At 48.9% G+C, this 19,963-nt stretch overlaps 1 long non-coding RNA gene and 1 pseudogene across 1 annotated transcript in view; one reads left to right on the top strand and one right to left on the bottom strand.

Moving 5' to 3' along the window:
- LOC129604373 (uncharacterized) overlaps window positions 1-18,425 on the bottom strand; it is an 18,511-nt gene extending 86 nt beyond the window's left edge. Inside the window, exons 1-3 of the long non-coding RNA XR_008695189.1 lie at window positions 18,138-18,425; window positions 671-816; window positions 1-523 (exon numbers count right to left, since the gene is read on the bottom strand). The exon at window positions 1-523 is cut by the window's left edge and continues 86 nt beyond it. This is a non-coding gene — a long non-coding RNA (uncharacterized LOC129604373). The remainder of the gene's footprint in view (window positions 524-670; window positions 817-18,137) is intronic.
- LOC114858256 (IQ motif and SEC7 domain-containing protein 2-like) overlaps window positions 8,248-19,963 on the top strand; it is a 75,915-nt pseudogene continuing 64,199 nt past the window's right edge.

Genomic DNA, 19,963 nt, shown 5'->3' with positions numbered 1-19,963 from the left:
CGACTCTGAGAGTGGAGTCGTGTCAGGTGTTGTGTGTCATGTGGAATCCTCCCCCCGCCTCCCTGTGACTGGTTTGTCTCTCCACAGTTGCAGCTGCTGGTGTTTTTCAACAAGCGGCTTGACCGGGTTCTAACATCCGCTCTAATGCTGAAGGTAACTGGGCCGGGGTTTCATTCTCCCTCCATCTACAGGGGACCGGCTCTCTGTCACAGGGGGGTGGGGGAGGGTCCACCAGGAAACAGTTCGGTCTTCTCTGAGCCATTTTAACCTCACCACGCTGCCTCCCTGAAAGCTGCTGAACCAACAGATGGAAGTAGAAGATTATTGTGTGGTATCATTGTCTTTATTCCATGTGTGGCGTCATCTCTGCAGGATCCCAGCATATGGTCCTTTATGGTCCTTTTGACACCCTGCGCTGGATGATGTGACACACTGAGCGATGCATGATGGTTGTTATGGCAACCGTCAGCAGACGTTCCAGGTCCTTAGTCACTGAACAGCAGATGTGTTTTGGGGATGAGACCTAGAGTCAGGAGGGGAGTCACCAGGAGTGTGTAATCAGTTCCCCTCCCTCGCTTCATCCTCATCTTCCTCCCCACCCTCTCCTCATCACTACCCTTCGGTCTCCTCCCTATCAAACCTCGTCACCTGCGGATTACCATCTTTCTACCTTCTCTCCTCCTGTCGTCCTCTGCTGCTCCTCCTCCTCCTCCTCCTTCCTGCTGACAGTGAGTCCTGTGAGAGCAGTTTATCAGCTCGCCACAGTAATTACATCGACACCAGGAGAGGAGATGCTCTGCAGTGTCACTGGCTTCCCTGCCACAGACACACAACAGCACAAATAAACAGATAAACACACACACACACACACACACTGTGTAAACACTACAGTGACAGAGACAAATCACTGCCTTTGCTGCAGATTCGCTTCAACACACACATCAACAGGAAATAAAAGTACACAAATAAGAGTATGAGTCCGTGTGTGTGTGTGTTTGTGTGCGTGTGTGCTGTTTATTAATCTCAATTTGATTTTGCAGTATTTGCAGTTTTAGGTTAATGTAGTTTTTTTTAATTGTCATCGTAAAATCAAACAAAATGTGTAAAGACGCAAAATAAGTTTAACCCAAAAAATACAACGCTAACTATATATATATATATACATGTATATATATAAACCCTCAAGCTCCCTGGCCTCTGGTAGAGGAAAAATACAACGCTAACTATATATATATATATACATGTATATATATAAACCCTCAAGCTCCCTGGCCTCTGGTAGAGGAAAATACAACGCTAACTATATATATATATATATATATATATATATATATATATATGTATGCTATAATTTGCTGCCTTCAGGCATGAGAAGAACCACAGATGCAAGTGTGCATCAGGGGACACATCACTAACATAAACAGGCTGTAATCGTCACACACTGACAGCCTGAAAGTGGGTTAAAGGTTCCACACGCGCGCGCACGCGCGCACACACACACACACACGTATAGTTTCTGTGATTTTATTTTGTTTTATTTTCTATAAACAGTGTGTTGATTCCTTCAGTTGTTGGAACGATAAGAGAATGTCTGTCTGTGTCGTCTACATCGTTGTGACCTCGCTGTGACCTTTAGTGGCACTGTTACTGAGAGTGAGGGCACTTGATGCTTGAATAGGGGAATTCTGGTATTTAGCATGTGTTTACTTCCTCCATCATGTTCTTCTCTTTATTGTGGTCGTAATCTTGTCTTCATCTTTGTTCCATTTGTTGTCACCATTTCTGGTTTGGAGTAGAAACAAGTCCAGTTGCCATGACTCCACTTTCAGTGTGAGTTGATGGGAAAACCTTCTTAGTGGAGAGTTAGGGTTAGAATGACGCTGCTGCCACCTTGTGTGTGAAGGGGGGTACTGCAGTAAAACTGCCTGCAGCTTGGCCTGTTGTCCGCTGGGGGGCAGCACGGAGTCAGAGCGAGGGGAGGAAGGATGGTGGGAATCCGACAGTGACTGATGTGGGAGCAGATCATCAGATGTGCGGCGCTAGTCTTCTTCCTCTCGTCTTCCCCTTCACACTGTCCAGTTGCTGCTTTTGCCTCCGTGCTTTGATTTCGTCCTTGGTCATTGAATTAGTGTTTGGTGTCTGCTGCTCCCACGCCGCTCGCAGCTCCGCCGCCCACTCACTGACCTGGGGTCAGAGGTGGCTCCACGTTAGCAAACAGCACGAGGCCACGAACCGACTGCTGCTCAGGTGGAGGAAGACTCGTCCTGACTGAGCGACTGAACCATTACTGAGCATGTTTAACCAGATGTAGGAAAGGTTGAGGCGGCAGCACGATCGTGACGACAAACACACTCATCGCACACAACAGCTCCCTGTGGAAATCACAGCATCGCTCACGCTGCGTCCTCCCACAGATCGCTCCGACTAAGCACATTTCTCCACGCTGCTGTTCTGAACAGGAGCAGAGGAGTTTCTCATGTTGCAAACCCTCGTTACTGGACGTCAGCCCCGTCTTCTCTTTAATCTGGACCCGTCTCGGGTCCAGGCTCCTGCTGATGTGCTTGTTGCACCAGGATGCTGAGTGAGGACTTCAGCTTGTGAACACAGAAGCTGCAGGAAGATGAGCTTTTTAGCATTTAGGCTTTTTAGTCTCCTAACATCAAACGGTTTCAGCATCAGTGCTGCGTGTTAGATTTTATTGATTTGTGTGGAGAAATCTTGTCTTTGTAATCAGATTCTATAGAGGAAGTGGGAGGGAGTCAGAGAACAGAGCGGGAGAGAGCGCGGAGGAGGGTTATGAAAGTAAAGATCCAAAGGCAGAGGAGCAGCGGCTCCCAGCACACGAATCACAGCGGATGAGAAGCTTCACTGCTGCGCTCATCAGGACCAGTCACGCCTTCAATACAAGCTTAGCATAGGAGCCACACACACACACACACACACACACACGTTCCTCAGCAGCAAAGTCTAACACACTGATCAGCTTCTGCTCAGCACATCAAAGGTTGTGGCCACAGGTTCTAGAGCGTGCAGCTACTGGACAAAGACGCTGGCATCTCTATAAAGCAACTAGATGAAACTCACATCTGTTCTGTCCCACATGGACAGAAGGGAAGGGGACGGCAGTGATTTCAGCATCTGAACAGGCATCTTCACTCATCTTTACGTTGACTCCAAAATGGCCGTCAGGGGGACCCTGGTTTCCTGACGTGACGTTATCTTTATGCTGAGCTGACGTCAGAGGAGAAACTAGAGCAGCCGGAAAGAAAACCTCCTTTCCTTCTCCTTTCCCTCCAGTTCTCACTCCACTCTCATCATTTACCTCTTTGTCATCGTCTTTTCCTCTTTACTTGCTCTGGACCAACTGCAGCTACACTGTAGTTGAAGAAATGGAAGGATGTCCAATCAGAAGAGCAGGTGAAGGACTGAGAGTTAAAAGAAGGAAAGATCTGAAAGAAGAATGTAGGAGAAAATAGGAGAAACTGAGAAGGGGAGGAGGGGAAGGAGGTGGAGGTAGTGGAGCAGCAGGCTCCACATGAACAGAGGTGCTCTGACGAGGTCTCACTCTGCTGCTGTTTCAGCCTTCTCTTTTGTGCATAGCGTGTGTTGGCACAGTACAGTATGTCTGTCAGGCTTAGGCAGAGATCGGACCCACATGCACAGTGCGAGTACACAGAGTAGGTGGGAAAATCAAGGTTTAATCCAGTAATCTTTACAACAGACGGTCCAGCTCATACACAATGGATCTCAGATTTCAGTACAAAGAGAGCAGGCTGAGTCAGGTCCAATAACATGCGAGGGTTCGGCAACAGGATCGACACGGCTACAGTACCGGTGAGGAGCAGGCGATCTCCAGGCCAGACGATCAGGTCAGTATCACCGATTCTTTCCAGGCAACAGTACCGTTCAGGAGCAGCAAACAAGATCACAGTAAGCAGAATGACAGAACGCTGGAATGTGATGACTGACATGCAACAATCTGGCAACTGGCTGTTGTGACTGGTGGTGGTTAAATACACAGGTGAGTAATGACTGATATGAGACAGGTGTGCGTAATAGGACCGGGCCGTGAAGCGGGAACTGACGTGACATGACCAGAAACGGAAGTCCTTTCAAAGTAAAACAGGAAATAAACCCAGATCATGACATGTGACCTGATCCCAGAGGCTGCCTGCATCAAACAGCTTCATCATTTATCTAAACACTCATGTTTCTTCATTTTTGTCAAACTTTTTTAGGATGAAGTTTGGATTATGTCAATTATGGCACATGGGCTGCAGCTCTGGCTCCTAAACATCTATTCAAAATGGAGAAAATGTTCCTTATGCTAAACCGATGTCAATTTAACCTTCCCGTTCCATGGAAATCACGTTTGAACAAAGTGAGAGATTCAAATGACAGCTGTTCTTCAACCCTTTGGAATATATGAAAGTGGTAACACTCTGTAGTTTTCACCCGAACTGTCAGATTCACCGTAGATGTCAATGGTAAATAGTTATACACTGTAGAACACAGAAACAAATGATGTGGATTTTGCCCTTATAAATGCATGCAAATATCTCCCAGGTGGCCAAACACACTACATGACAAAAGGGATTCTGGCTTCTGGTAGGAGTCGCAAGGTGCCTGTCCCAGCTGTCAGTCCGACCGGAGGCAGGGCTGACCCTGGATCAGTCGCCAGCCCATAACAGGGAGACGAAGCACTCGTTGTGGCACCTGCAGGCACTTTGCCCAGTCAACCTCAGTGCTCACCTTTGGACTGTGAACTGTCATCTTCTGGTGACCAGGAGATTAGCAGCCAGTCGGATAGTCGGCAATCAACAGCTCATTAAAAAAAGAAGCTAAACACTTGGAACAGTCATTTTTATCATTTCATGCATTTTTTCATTTTCATTTTTGGCTACAGTGAGTCTCTTGACTCTTCTCAGTGATCTGACTCAGTATTTTGCTCAGACTGTAACTTTAGGACGGACAGATTGAACTGACTCCAATATAACAACATTGACCACAATCTATTATTCGACGACGGTATATCACTAGTAGTGAGGGTATCCAAAATATACATACAACATACTCATATTTTCTGCTCAGGAGTTGGAGCAGAAAACTGTAGTCTTCGGACCATTGAGGACGTACCGTGTGTTTTGCACCGAAACGTTTTATTGGATTACATTTGCTAAATCGTAATGGACAGAATGAGACCACACTCGACGTGAATGAGCGATGTTTGGAGTCAGAAGTCGTCAAAAGTAAGTGAAATTTATGGATATATGGTTATTGTCTTTTGATTGTTTCGTTGCTGGAAATGGTTTATCGTCGGAAAGACGGGAGTTATGCAGCATATGCTGCTTGTAAAAAATGCCTTTTCATCACCGGCCAAACATTTGGCCGGCCCGCTTGCGGGTCCTGGGACCGGCAAACAGGCCCGGGCCGAACCAGTTTGTCAACCTAGGCAAGATTTCAGGTGGCACCCCGTTACATCACAGTAAATTTCACTGCTGGTGTATACACTCGTAAGAAACACAACCGCACATTCAAATACAAAAAAAGTTAACTGAACATATAAAATACATTATAAATAGCTTATATAATGTACCTATTAATACTCACAAAATAAAAAGTGTAAACAAGTGGCATTAACTTAAAATACAATACATACAATATAAGTTAAAACTGTTGCTAATATATGAATTACTTTTATAACTTTTTTATAACTTTATAACTATCAGAAAACGTACCAGGACGTTTTGACATGTTGAGCTTGTTCAAATCACTGTGTAGCAGATAAAGTTGGATTTTTTGGAAGAGAGGGAATTGGTCTTTCGTCAGCAAGTAGGCTATATTATTATTATTATTATTATTATTATTATTACTACTATTACTACTAGTACTACTACTACTACTTAGTAGGCTTTGCTACTATGAAGTTAAATCAATGGTGGCTAATCCTTTTCTGAAGTCTAGTTTTAAGAACAGTGGAAGTGAGAGCTGCCAGATGGGAAATAAAGAAATATTCTACTGTCACTTTCAAATCATCGTGTTTTCCCCCAAACTATTGTACGACCTAAAAACATGTTTAAAAATCACAGTGCATTTAAAAATAAAATTATGCAAATGACACCGAGGGTTAGTTATTTGTTTGCTTTTCTTTCACTAGTTTACTTCGGTTCTGAACTCGTGTTTGCTTATTTTTCCTTTGGTCGCGATGCTGGATAAACGGTGCCACCGTGCAAACAAGCAGCAGCTAATTGAACCAATCAGCAGCTGCTAGTGTGATTGACAGAGGGGAGCAGCCAACCAGATATGAGAGAAAACAGGTTTTTGGTCATTGGCGCGTCAATCAAAACGACACCAAAACTTTATGAACGACAGTGTCAAGACTAGCGATACCGCATCGTAGATCGTACAGAAACCAAAACAAACATATGATACCATAATTATCGTATCTCTGGCAACACATGTGGAACTTAAACTCTTTTTATTCCTCCATTTCTGCCGCCCCCTGGACGTACGGCGCCATTAGCATTTGCCTATACTGCCTATGCCACGGGCCGGAAAGGGTTGTGATTGTAGGACTTTTATTCATTGGGTCAAACCACATTCAGCTTCAGATACTGGTGTCAACATGAAGCCTTGTTAACCTTCCGCTGACTTCACGTATTTGCTGTGAACGTGTGACTCCATCTCACGTTGCCCCGAAGCAGGTCACGTCACGCTTCGTTCTGGAAACAGTGTCTGCGTGGTGGGTCCTCTTGGCGGAGACGATCTTCGTGTCTGCGGCCACAGCTCCAGCAGCAGCGGAGGCTCTGATGGGGCTCATCGCCGTCTCCGGGCACAGGGAGCAGGCGAACTCCTGCCGGAGGTGAGTCGTCTTCCAGCCTCACCTGCGGGCGCACGGATCGGGCGTATTATCGGGATGCGCGTCTGCAGACACCAACTCGGGCTCTGCCGTAGTTTATACGTGCAGCTTTGCCGCTGATGTCGTGTCCGTGAGCTCGTGCGGTTCGTCGCCGTTAATTGGTTCCCATCACGTGACCGCAAGCGAAGACTGTTCTCACGACGTGTGTGTTGAAGCGCAGACATCAGCTGTTTGTGACGGTGGTTTATGGATCTTGTCTCTGAGGGTTCGGTTGAGAATCATTCTAACAGTTCTGCTGTTTCCGTGTCATATCTGTTATATCTGGACCGGACTGATCTCAGGCTCTGATCTTTCAGCCGCAGCAGCTCCAGGCCTGAGACTGAAACCAGCATGAGGCATTACTGGTTCACTCAGTGTCCACTTTATTAGAAACAGCTGCTCAGTACATCGATCCAACCCAGCAGCTGCCATTAACTTTTACAAGGTTATGATTCGAGTTGAAGGACAGGCGGCACCAGGAGACGGAGGAGAGGAGAACCGGGTCCTGCAGGTCGTTCGTTAAGCCTCCGTCTCTTCTGTAGCTGTGGATTTGACAGATTATTTGTAAAGTATAAGTATAAGTTTCCACTGGGGTCCAAACGAGGAGCTACACTTGAACGCAACCTCGTAACATGGCAGCCGTCATTCTGTCGGACACGCAGCCACGCGGCACCTTGCGTTTCTGCGTGATGTCCCTGGTTGTGCGCGCGCACACACACTTGCCATACACACTACGCACTTTTCTTCTACCCGCCTCCTCCGTCCATCCCTTCATCCGTTTAGGCAGCTCGTCCGGAGTCGACACCTCCTCCCTTCTCGGTCCGCGGCAGAAGGAGAACTGTGACACCAACGCGTCGTCAGAGGGAGAGAGAGAGAGAGGAGGGGGGGGGGGGGGTGAGAGAGAGGGGGGGGGGGGGAGGGGAGAGGAAGAGAGAGGGGGGAGAAGGAGAGAGAGAGAGGGGGGGGGGGGAGAGAGAGGGGGGGGAAGAGAGAGCGAGAGAGAGGGGGGGAGAGAGAGAGAGGAGCGAGAGGGGGGGAGAGGGAGAGAGAGAAGGGGAGAGGAGAGAGAGGGGGGGGGGGGGGGGTGAGAGAGAGGGAAAGAGCGACAGGGGGAGAGAGAGGGAGAGAGAGAGAGAGAGCGCGAGAGCGAGAGGGAGAGAGAGAGAGCGAGAGGGGGGGAGAGAGAGAGAGGGGGGGGTGAGAGAGAGAGGGGGGGAGAGAGAGAGAGCGAGAGGGGGGGAGAGAGAGAGAGGGGGGGGGGGGGGGGAGAGAGAGGGGGGGGGGGGAGAGGAGAGAGAGAGAGAGAGAGCGACAGGGGGAGAGAGAGAGAGCGAGAGAGCGAGAGAGAGAGAGAGCGAGAGGGAGAGAGAGAGAGAGAGAGAGCGTTAGCGGCGCCGCAGCGGCACATCGCTGGTCCGTCGGACGCAGAGGAATGATAATTAGAGAGATATTGACTCGGCCACAGAAGAAGCGCCTGGTTCTGCAGCAGGAAGGGGGGAGGGACTGATCTGAGCTGAGGGAGACGCGGAGCAGCTGCGTTTTATGCACACGGAGGTGACTGTGACAGCGGCAGCAGAGCAGAGGCACGAACGGGACCAAAGATCCTCCTCCTCCTCCTCCTCCTCCTCCTCCATCACCTCCGCAGCAGCCGCTGAAACCCGGGAGACTCCGCTTTGCTCCTTTTTCCGGATGCTGCATCGCGCCCGTGCGCGCCAGCCGCCGTACAGGCCGTAACACGTGAGTGTGTATGTGCTGAGAAGGGGTGCGTGAACAGGACGTGCGCGGCCATTTGTGACGTGATTGATGTGTGTGTGCGTGCGAATGCGCGTGCGTATGAACTTTGTGATAAGTGACTGTAAAATTGGCCAATTAAAATATTCCTGCTTCTGTCACCGACTCGCTCTGGGCAGATGTGTCAGGCTCCATTTCAGATCAGACCCACATGTAGTTACTTCACACCCTCCATTTCTGCAGATGCAGCTTTTCCCGTGTGAGTCCAGGCCAAAGCCACGAAGCAGCGTCTTTTTACTCGCAATCAACTTGTTGCTAAATCATCAAAAACACAAACACTCCTCAGAGTCTGAACAGAACAGCAGGTTTCCGTGCCCTGCTGTTGGACTGGGTTCTGGTTCTGGTTCTGGTGTTGAGCGCCATGGGGCTGATGAAGGCTCGGCCTGAACCCAAGAGGACTGTTACCAAAGGCCAACAGTCATGTGGTGTGTGGTTGCACTGTGGCTGGAGATGAGCTGAGGAACCGGCCCAGCATCCGGTCGCCACCACATAACACAGAGCGACCGAAGCCAGCTTTGGTTTTTGCTCGTCTTCGTGCCCCTTGTGGTTTTTGGGATGAGGGAGAGCGATGGTGGGCGCTTAGCAGCTCATGAATAATGGAATGTGCTTAATGGGAAAAGATATAAAAGCTGAACTGGTCTGGGAGCAGCCACTGTCACCGGCTGTGATGCTGCTGCTTGGTCGGAAGCATCTGATGCTGCTCCAGAACCAGAGCAGAGCAGATCCGGTGTGATCCTGACTGTGATGCTGCCTCCATCACTGACGTGTGGGAGGAGAGGCTGATGGCGTGTGATGAAGCCTCCGGTCTCTGATGGAGCTGTTGGTGTTTGTGGTCTGACAGAAGGGAAAGGGAGGGAAGGAGCGAAGTGGAGTCGATCAGAACAGGAAGAGGCTGAGATGGGATTCTTCTCCTCACTCCTCTCGCCGCTTAGCTTCCTTCTCATCTGTCTTTGCTTCCTTCTCTTCTTCCTGTTAGATCCACGTCCAGAATCTGGAGAAATGCTGGCGGCGGCGAATCCCAGGCTGCTCATGGTTTCCTCCAAGAAGACCAGCGACTGAGATGAGATTCAACCTCTGCTCTTCACACGGTGCCACAGACCGGCAGGAGGACTGGAGTCCTGCAGGGGAGCCCATCGTAGACCAGGACCAGGACCAGGACCAGGACCAGGACCGCTCCCCCTCTGTGTCGGTCATGAGATGATCTTTAACCCACCCAGCGTTTTCAACCTGTGGAGCGTTGTGTTGTGCGGATGTCTGGACATTCACTTCTGGACTGAGTTGATTTACTCGCTCGCTAATCTCCCCAAATGTCTTGATCGGGAGAATTACTGAAGGGATTTTATTCTCCTGCAGGGACGAGGGGGATTAGTGAGCCAGCGGACGTTCATACGCGGAGGCTCAGGCTTTTTTTAAAATTTATTTTTTATTATTATTTATCTATCATTTTTGTACTGCAGAACAAAAATATTACCATTGGGTCCTGGACCAGAACAAATGGTTTGTACGAGTCCTGCTGGGCGGTGGTCGGGTACTGGACGAAGCGCAACAGGTTTGATGCAGAGGCACAAGGAACGGCACCACAGCTACGTTTTGACCGCATGGAGAGAGGAGCGAGGGTTCAACTGACTCTCTGATCATCAGTGCAGCTGCAAACAGCCTGTTCTGACCCTCGGGAGAGAAGAAGAAAGCTTCTGTTTCCTCCACACTATAATGGCTTCAAAGCCCAACAGGAACTGAACCTCTGACTGAACCAGGGAATGGTCAGCGACTCCTCACATCTCTCCATTTGCTGGCCACGAAGTCGAGGTCCATCTTGATTTTCAAATCAGAACTCTAAGGCAAAAAAGCCCCCCCCCCACTTACCTCTGGTGGGGGGGAGGGTATTGTGGGCTGTAGTGTAGTATTGTAGGCTCGTGTCTGTGCCAGTGTATCTCTTCAACCTGTGTGCTAACGCTCCGGTCATGGATGCTAATCAAGGCCCAGGACAGGGCAGCCCAGAGAGCCCTAACCGGGCTGTGGAGTACCTCCTTGAACTCAACAACATCATAGAGAGCCAGCAGAAGCTCCTGGAAACCCAGCGGCGCCGGATCGAGGAGCTGGAGGTGCAGCTAGACCGGCTGAGCCAGGAGAACAAGGACCTGCGCTTGGACCGCCAGCCCGTTGCTCCGGCTCCGGCTCCGGCTCCGCCTCCTCCGCCTCCGCCACCGCCACCGACTCAGAACACACCACCATCTGTTTCCTCTGAGAATCACCACCACCACCACCACCACCACCACAACAGCCAACACCAAGCTCCTCCCCCGCCTCCCTCCTCCATCTCCTTTCATCACAGCCACCACTACCATCATCAGCAGCACCACTCCTACAACAGCACCAACAGCACCAGTACAACGGCAGCAGTCCCTCCTCCCGCTTCAGCTCCAGCGCCCACCTCCGTCCCGACTCCAATCGCAGCCCCGATCTCCTCCCCAGCTCCACCTCCTCCTCCTCCTCCTCCAATCCCACCCAGGGATCAGCCACGGGCCCATAGCCGGCTGACTCGCGCCCCTTCTACCAGCACAGGCACCAACACCAACTTCGTGGAGAAGGAGAGAGAGAGGCTTGAGCGCCTGCACAGGACCAACGCCTCCAACAACCACCACGCCCACACGCTCCACCATCACAAATCGTAAGTTCAACTTTAAGGTGTACTTACTACAACGGAGCTGAGCAACACAAGCGAGCATCAAACCAGGTCTGACATTAGTTAGTCAAAAGAGTGGCTCCTGAAGGTTGATGAAGGTTGGTAATAGGCTAAGCCCTCACTGTGAACACTGCATCCAAACAGCCCGACGTTCCTGCCTGGTTTGTCAGACCTTGTGCTTGTTTCCATCACTACTAATTTGGCAGCTTCTCTCCTACAGGTTGTGTGCAAAGCTATGAATGCAAACAACAACAGGGCATTCAGCGTTTTGGACACCAGGGTTTGGGTGGGAATACTCTTCCTTTCTGGGTCTAATGGGGCATCAAGTGGACGGTTCTGCATCCAGGCTCATCAGATGAGTTTCTTCTGTAGCGCTGCTGTAGCAGAGACTGAACTGTGTTATGTAACAGATATTTTTGCAAAGCACTTGGATTGACTGTTCTCTGCGACATCACAGAGAAGACACTCGGCTTTATGTAAAGGCAAAGCTGCTTGCTGTTCTAATCACCATGGTAACCACTTACCAGGGAGCTCCGCAGCTTCCTGTTCGGTTTGGTTTGGTTTGGTTTTAGTTCGTTTCCAGTTTGTTTACCAGCTGAAATCAGCTTTGTTGCCTGGCAACGCAACCTTTGGAGCGTCCTACCAGGACGTCTAGAGAAACCATCTGTGGCTCCTTGCTGTGTGCACAGGGCTGTGGGCGCCCTGGGCAACAGGAGCCGTGTGTAACACGAGCTGCTGTCTGTGGTAACCACTGGTCACATCGTCTGCTGTTGCTATGCAACAGCAGAAACCTGTTTGAAGGACAACACTCAAACAGCTGAAACGTTTTTAAACCGGAGCTCAGAGCAGATCATTGGCCCTTTCCCACCTCAGTCACAGAGAGCAGTAACCAAGACGCTCCCAGCAGCGCTGCAGAAAGGGAAGCTGGGGAAACGCAGCGATGACTCATAGACAGAATTAATACCACTGTTGCTTTGTCTTATAAGCGCTTATACATACAGCCGAGGAGTCAAACCACTGTTTACAGAGCGACACCAAATGACTCAGACTTTGAGGCATGTTGAGGAAACGATGCTCTAAACTGTGATTCATGGGACGTTTAGGTAGAACTGAACGTTATCGCGGGAAAAAGCTGACCTCATGCTGCAAATGCAAAACGATGCAACAGGCAGAGAACAATGGCTGATTCGTTCTGAAATCGCAGCGTACAATCTGCTGCCTGCTGCCTCTTCGAGTGACTGAGTGTCATCCAACGAATCCTACACTAGAGCAGATTATGACACCAAGGCTTGACGGCGTGTTGCAGAGCTGCCCACACGCTTCCTGAGTGGTTCTGGAGAGCCATGATGCAGCAAAATGCAAAACCCCCGGACTCCCGTTGTGTGGCAGCACCTTGCAGCACCTCAGGCTGTTGTGAAGGTACGTCAGAGGAGTGGAGTCCCTCAGGTTTGAACCTTTCCTTTCTGTTTTACTCTGTGGAGTCACAAAACAGCTAAATCTAACTCCCGTCTATTCAAATTAATAACGGTGAGCATGAATTATAGAGCAACGACCTGACAAGCAGGTCACTCACGCTAATCTCCAGTAATTAAGTGTCACTGTGAGCTGTGGACACAGCGGAGCTCCCACCAGATGTTGTGTCGCCGCTCTGACATCCTTTAGCCCAAAGGTTCAGCCGCTGGCATCGCAGCGTTCCTTAGGCATCAGGCAGCGCTGCGTCCCCAATTCTTTGCGTGCACCTTTGTCTTCCCAGAGTGTGAGAGTGATGGACAGATTACGCACCGTGTTCTCTGCTCAGCATCCTCCTGAGCTTCGTCCTAAATGAGCGAGCTGCTGAGAATTTGCTGCAGAGGGGGGTGCTCATGTAGGAGAGGCTTCTACCAGCTACGTGGGCTGGTTTGCTCTAACTGCGGCCAGATCTTCTACATGTCTCAGTGGAAGTGCAGTGATGGTGGAACTAATGATCCTCATAGATTTGCTGGTTTCCCACAAACACTGGAGTCTGGAGGCTTGCAAACATACAGTAGGACGTCTGGTACTGAAGCCTTCTGCTCACTGCTCCTCCATGTCCTGATGTGATGGAGAACACTTATGGTAATGAACGCTGAGGGCACCGTGCGTGAGCCGTGTGGAGGAGTCAGAAGAGTCAGATCTATAGGATTCAAGCCGCTCAAGTCAAGAGAGAAAAATGCAGGAGAAAGAGTTTGACTTTGTGCAGATCATATGTATCATTTCTTCTTCTTTTAATTTCCAATTTCTTTGACTCTTACTACTCTTGTAATTGGTTCAATGTGTTTCGCACAGCATGAAACACCAGAGATGGAAAACTAGAACCCACATTTCTTGAACTTTGAGGGCTGCATCTGTTCACTTCCCACTTGTGGAGACAGTCTGACCTCAGCATCTCCTCCGACCCACATTAAACCAGAGACGGATCCTTGAAGCTGTGACACCTCGTGCTCGTGGTCTGATGGCGGTGACATCTCCGCTGTACCAGAGCTGCGCTGGTGTTATTCAGTGTCCTGAAACCTGCTCAGCCTCAGTGTAGTGGACAGTGGATCAGAAAACCAGCCTTTGAATTCTGCCTGAGTACTGGTTGTTGTTTGACTAACGCATCCTCGTGGTAAATAGACTGAAACATGACTGTGTGGTTGGACAGCATTGACACAAGGTGCTTGGTTCCATCTGAGTTTGTACATCTTCTCTTTCTTCACAAATCTGTCTTCATTCGATGAGTTCATCTCTGATCATTTCCAGTCTGTCCTAAATCCAGAAAGAATTCAGAATCCTTCTAAATGGCTGTAGTCATTAGAGGGCTAATGACTACAGCCATTGCAACATCGTGGGGGCATTTTGGTTGTGATCTGGTTTTGGGTGAGTTGCCAGGTAGGCATCATCAGGTATCAGCAGCAAGTCCCCACCTCTGCAGTGAAGTGACAGGACTCGGGTGTCATCATCTCTGGACGTCATCACGCGTGTGCAGCCTCACGTCTCTCTCCCTCTGTTGGTGTGACTGTCTGTTATATTTGGCTACGTAAATAAGACATGGAGCCGGCTGGTGGTGATGATGATGGCGGCAGGGGGAGGTCCTGGAGGAGGGTGAATACATGGTTGTCATGGCAACAGCACAGTAGGCCGAGGCTGAAGTGGAAAGTGGAGAAATTGCCGGTGGTTTCGTAACGGCAGAGTCTCACTCGGCTCCTCTGCAGCATTTTCTTCACACGGGCGCATTTACATTTACAGAGTGACGTCACTGTGACCGAGCAGGAGGATGAATGCAACGAGGCCGTTTGGCTGCAGGACGCGGTGCGGCGTGATTGGCTTAGGTGCGTCTCCATAAAAGCTGGGTGTGAGATAATACAACCTGAATGTTCTTTCGGTCAAAGATGAAATGGGTTTTACCAATATAAACTGAAATTGGAATCACGTGAAGGCGTTTGGTTTCCAGAGTCTCTCCTGTTTTTATCTGGTGCTGGAGTATTTTAATATGTTCATTTGTAGATGTTTAGTGACATAAAAGCATGTTTGGCAGCGCGTCTCACAGATGGCTGCGACTGTCCTGACAGCCAGCTGATGCATCTGTCCAGCTCTATATCCAACAGCAGAGTTTAGCTAGAAGCCACTGACGCTTATCTCTTTATTTATTTTATGACCACGATTGGACCTTAAATGGAACAAGACGTGCATCCTGTCAGACAGACGTCACTGTTAAAATACAGATTCAAAAAAAGGTTCATTACGAAGCAGTGTCCGGAAAGAAAATGTTCCACATCTGGTGCCCTGGTTGAGTCGGGTCAGCTTGTCCTCACTGGCCAGCTCTCATCACATTAACAAACCTGTGTCAGTTCACATCATTGTGTCTCTGCTGAACTCAGACTCATGGTATTAGATGCTAAGATGGTTTTAAGCTCTCTTTTTAACTGGTGCTGAATCATTCAGAATGGATGTTATTCTAGTTGAAGACACGCCCCAACAGCTGTTTGTCTGTAATTTAGGCTCCGTTGCTCGTATATGTCCACAGCCCTGTACTGATAATATCTGACACACGCTCACTGATACTGAAAAGTGCTCCCACAGATTAGATGTCAGACGGTGATGACGGTCTGTCACACCTCTGCAGTTACAGCCAAGCAGCCGTGTTGTCAGCAACAAACTGGGTTGTGCTCCATGCCACAAATCTGGCATCCTGCTTTGGGAGAAGAGGCAACTAGGACAGAGTGGACTCGTCTACAGACCGGGTCCTCATGCTGCAGGAGGAGGCACCGTCACTTTGGTTTACAGCTCAGAGCCAGTCGCATGGTCAGAAGGTGGTTCAGGCAAGGAAAGTGAACGTGGGTCTTGTTTTTGACCCTTTGACCTGGACAACGATAACTACCGACTTTTCATGAATCATTCCCAAGCCACGCTTTACCTAGACAGAGTCCGATTTGTAAACATAAATGAGCCACTCGACTGGCTTCAGCTTCAGCTCGGTTCTAGATGACACATCCGTGGCTCGGTGCTGCTGCTTCGCGTCTCAGTCTGATGACATCGCTGGTAATCGTTAACCGCTACCGCAACACCCGAGAGTACAGTCACACTGCATGCTGGGAAGTGTGAAGCGGTTCAATGTCATCAAAAACATGCAGCACACTTACTGCGTGATGAGCTATGGACTGATCTGTGTTCTCCTTCTGGCCTTTCATGCCTGTCAGAATCTCTACTTGTTGGATTCCATGTGTGGGCAGAGAGTGATGTAGGAGAGCTCAGAGAATCACAGTGAGAGTCATATCCACCCTGTCACTCAGCTGCAGCGCATCTTCTGGGCTTTCAGCTCTGCTCTGATGCACGTCTCACTGTATCATTATCAAAAGAAGCTTTCGAGGAAGATGCCAAAGTGTTGTTTTTACTTTTGCAGTTTTAGATCCTTTTCTTGCTGTCAAGTTTAAGATACGTGCCTGAAACATCGACTGTGATTTGATAATAGAGATGTTTTACAGAGGTCGTTTGGCTTCTCAGAAAAACGTGTGGTTGTTACGCTGCAAACAAACTATGGCCCAAACCCAAATATTAAGGAGAGAACCTGTGGAACCTTCCCACTGAGGCCTCTGTTCCACATCGTCTGCCATTATGACCCGTGGAGGGACGACAGAGCAACAGCCTGACCACTGGCTCTTTATTGCTGAGCAGAGCTGCTTAGTGTACAAATCTTCTCCATCTGTACCTGCTGGTCAGAGGAGTCGGGCCATTGTCTTGTTTTTTCCCATTAGCTTGAAATTTAAGAGCTCGCAGCCACTTCTGAGGCTTTGAAACAAAGTTAATGTGCCGAGAAAACGGCCGTAAAGTGGAACATCTTTTCCCTTCAGGTGAACAGATGTAGGTTTTTACTGCACCGAGACGCTCTGATCATTTCCGAACTCATTAATGATGAATTAATGCTGCAAGCCGCTGCAAAGATTAGACACATCTCTAACAGGATGAGACTGCTTCATTTGAGGGAAAGCAGGTGCTGGTTCACTGACACAAACTGGAAGCAGAGCAGGAACCCAGTCAGCGTAGTCCTGCAGGTACCACTGCAGCTGCATTGAACTGAACTGGAAACTGGGTCAATGCACAACCCAAGTGAGAAGTAGAAGTAGAAGTGTAGCGATGAACATATGAGCAAACATACTGGACTGGTTCAGCACCACAACATGTGCACAAACAATAACTTAGTTTTGATGACTGAACTCCTAAAAGTGAAGCTTCTGGTTCTGTAGCAACTGACTCCCTAAAGGTTCGTTCACACATGAATTTACTGGAGGACTGATTCCACAACATGTCAGTAAATAGGAACCTAGTTGTCCTGAACTGACATTTGCAGACTTTGTCCTGCCTGGTCCTCTAGTCAGTGTGAAAGTGGGTTGATATGCGGTGTTTTACGCAGTGTTCACTGCAGCGAGTGGGTGTGTTGGTCATGTGATGAGAGCATATACTGTACAAACAATCACAACGGCAGGACACGATCCATTGGACACAGGTCGGAGTTTGAACCAGGCCTGAAGTAGTTGCGTTGTTTTGGCTCAGAATTTAGCAGCTTTACATAACTTAGAAAATGACTAGTAGAGGGTTTTATGCATAACATGCAGCGTTCAGGCCTGTGATCAGTCATTTGTAATGTAACACAGCCAGCTTCAGTACTGATGGGCCACAGTCTGGTACAAATCTGCACACAGTGGCTGGAGTGATTCACAGTTTTGACCCCGCAGGGGAAAAAAGGTGTGAAGCAGCATCAAAGCCACTGATCCGAGTGATTATTGGTCAGGCACCAGAACCACTGGACGCCCTTCCCTTCTTTCGCCCACCTCAGCCCCTGCACATCAGAAAAACAGCTGCTTTGTGGCGTATTGCCCAACTGAACGGCTTCCTGTATGAAGGTCTGACAGAACGCTGGCGAAAAGCTGTCTGAGGGTGACAGCACTACCTGTGTGTGTGTGTGTGTGTGTGTGTGTGTGTGTGTGTGTGTGTGTGTGTGTGTGTGTGTGTGTGTGTGTGTGTGTGTGTGTGTGTGTGTGTGTGTGTGTGTGTGTGTGTGTGTGCAGCTGTGCTCAGTGCCGCAGGCTTGTTGAGTGGAGCTGCACTGTAGTTAAATATCAACAGCCTGGCCTGCACCTGTCTGTGTGCGTTAGCTCCTGTCTGCTGTGCTGCTGCTGTGTTTGCATGTGTATGCTGCAGTGTGTGTCTGTGTGTGCGTGCACTGCAGGGGAAACTGGGCTCGCTGATCTGAATAGAGAAGTGATGAATTACCTCTAACGGCCGAGCCGCAGGACAACACCCTGGGGTCCGACCCAGTGCTGGTAGGGGGGTTCCTGTGGAGACACGGCATCCAAGAGAGGAGCGAGCATGGGCTGAGAAGGTCAGGGTGCAGAGGGGTTCAGAAAAGGCTGGATTCAGCTGAAGAAGTTCAAAGTTCCACATATTAACAATAGAAACATGTTTGAAGTGTGGCACTAAAATAAGATCATGAACAGATCTCATGGTGCATGTGTCCAGATGTAACCTACTGGAAGCAGTACATCACCGTGAGCAGCAGCAGCAGCAGCAGCAGCGGTGCAGGAGCTATTTAAAACACCCACAGAACACACTTGCACGCGTACACACAGTCCTTGTTACCGTGACAACATGCTTCTTCATTTGCCACGGTTGCCCTTAACAACACTGTTGGCATGGCCTCCTTTCTGGAGCTGCTCAAACTGAACCGCAGCAACTCTCACTCTGTTGGTCCTGATTTTTTTGTGCTTGCCTCGCTGTTGCTCCGACCCGTCTCTCTCTCTCTCTCTCTCGCTCGCTCGCTCGCTCACTCACCTGCAGCGCTTATTAAGTTAGTTTGGATGTGTTATGGGCGAACTGGAAGACATTACACGCACTTCCAGTCTGACTTTGTCTTGTGACATACCAACTCCAGGTGTCAGGGACCCGATGTGAATCAGAGACTGTTTCGTTAAACCGCGCCACCATATTAACTGATTAACCGAAGCAACATCAGCCCTAAAAACCCACATTGATACCCATCAGCTTGTCACAGCATCTGTTTTTCACACCTCTGAGGTTTTACACGCCCCCTGCTGGTCCTTTCTCCATTACTTGCACTTTTAAACCAATCCACCTGATAAATTTTTAGACATCTTCATTATGAATGAATGTTATTCATTTAGTCCATTACTGTCAGTGACAGCAGCAGTTAGTCTGTGTTACTTCAGCTTTACTGCTACAGAGTCAGTGATGAGTCATTGTTGTGTTGTTCTGCAGGGGCCCCATGATGTAGGGGTCCGAAGGCAACAGGCTTTGACCTATAGGGGTAACTGCTGTAGCAGACCTTCAGTCAGGTTACCAAACATCTGATGTGGTTGTCTGTAAGAAGCAAAAGTACAGAAACGGAGCAGTATGTAATAGATCCTCGTCTTGATCAGCAGACAGATGCCGTGACGTGGCTCGTGTGTGTTATCCTGTGTGCGTGATGTGTTACGACAGGTTGGCTGGCATGCTGCAGTGACTCCGCGACATGCGCACTGACTGAAATGAAACTGTAATCAGATTAGAGCAGCCTGTAATCAGACTGAGTTTGGTTGACAAGGCAGAAGGGATGATGGGTAATGAAGGGACGGGTCTCAGATCAGCTTCAGAAAAATCATAGTAAAATGGTCACAACACACGAAACAAAAGTAAAAAAGTGAAGCAACAGATTTTTGGGCTAACTGCAGTTTTATGCAATGCAATTTAATTATTGACATCACAAATTACATGCTCCTAAATATTAGATTCAAGATTAAAAAAGCTTTATTAATCCCAGAGGGAAATTAGTTTTCAAACTTTGATCGCTGTCACAGATGGAGGAACACACAAGAAGGTAGGCAGATTAAAAATAAGAATGCTAACACATCTACACACACTCGCATCTAATCAGTAGCTAAAGTTTTATTGTACATGTTATTGCATGAATGGAGATCAACCCTTACAGACAGAGGAGGAGTTGTACAGGCTGATGGCACCGGTAGGAAGGGCCTCCGCTGGCGTTCTGTGGAGAACCTAATACTAATCAGTCTCTGGCTGAAGATGCTCCTCTGTCTTTAAAG

The sequence above is a fragment of the Betta splendens genome, chromosome 7 (assembly GCF_900634795.4).
Source record: "Betta splendens chromosome 7, fBetSpl5.4, whole genome shotgun sequence".
NCBI classification, from domain to species: domain Eukaryota; kingdom Metazoa; phylum Chordata; class Actinopteri; order Anabantiformes; family Osphronemidae; genus Betta; species Betta splendens.
This window is presented reverse-complemented; position numbering and strand designations above follow the sequence as displayed.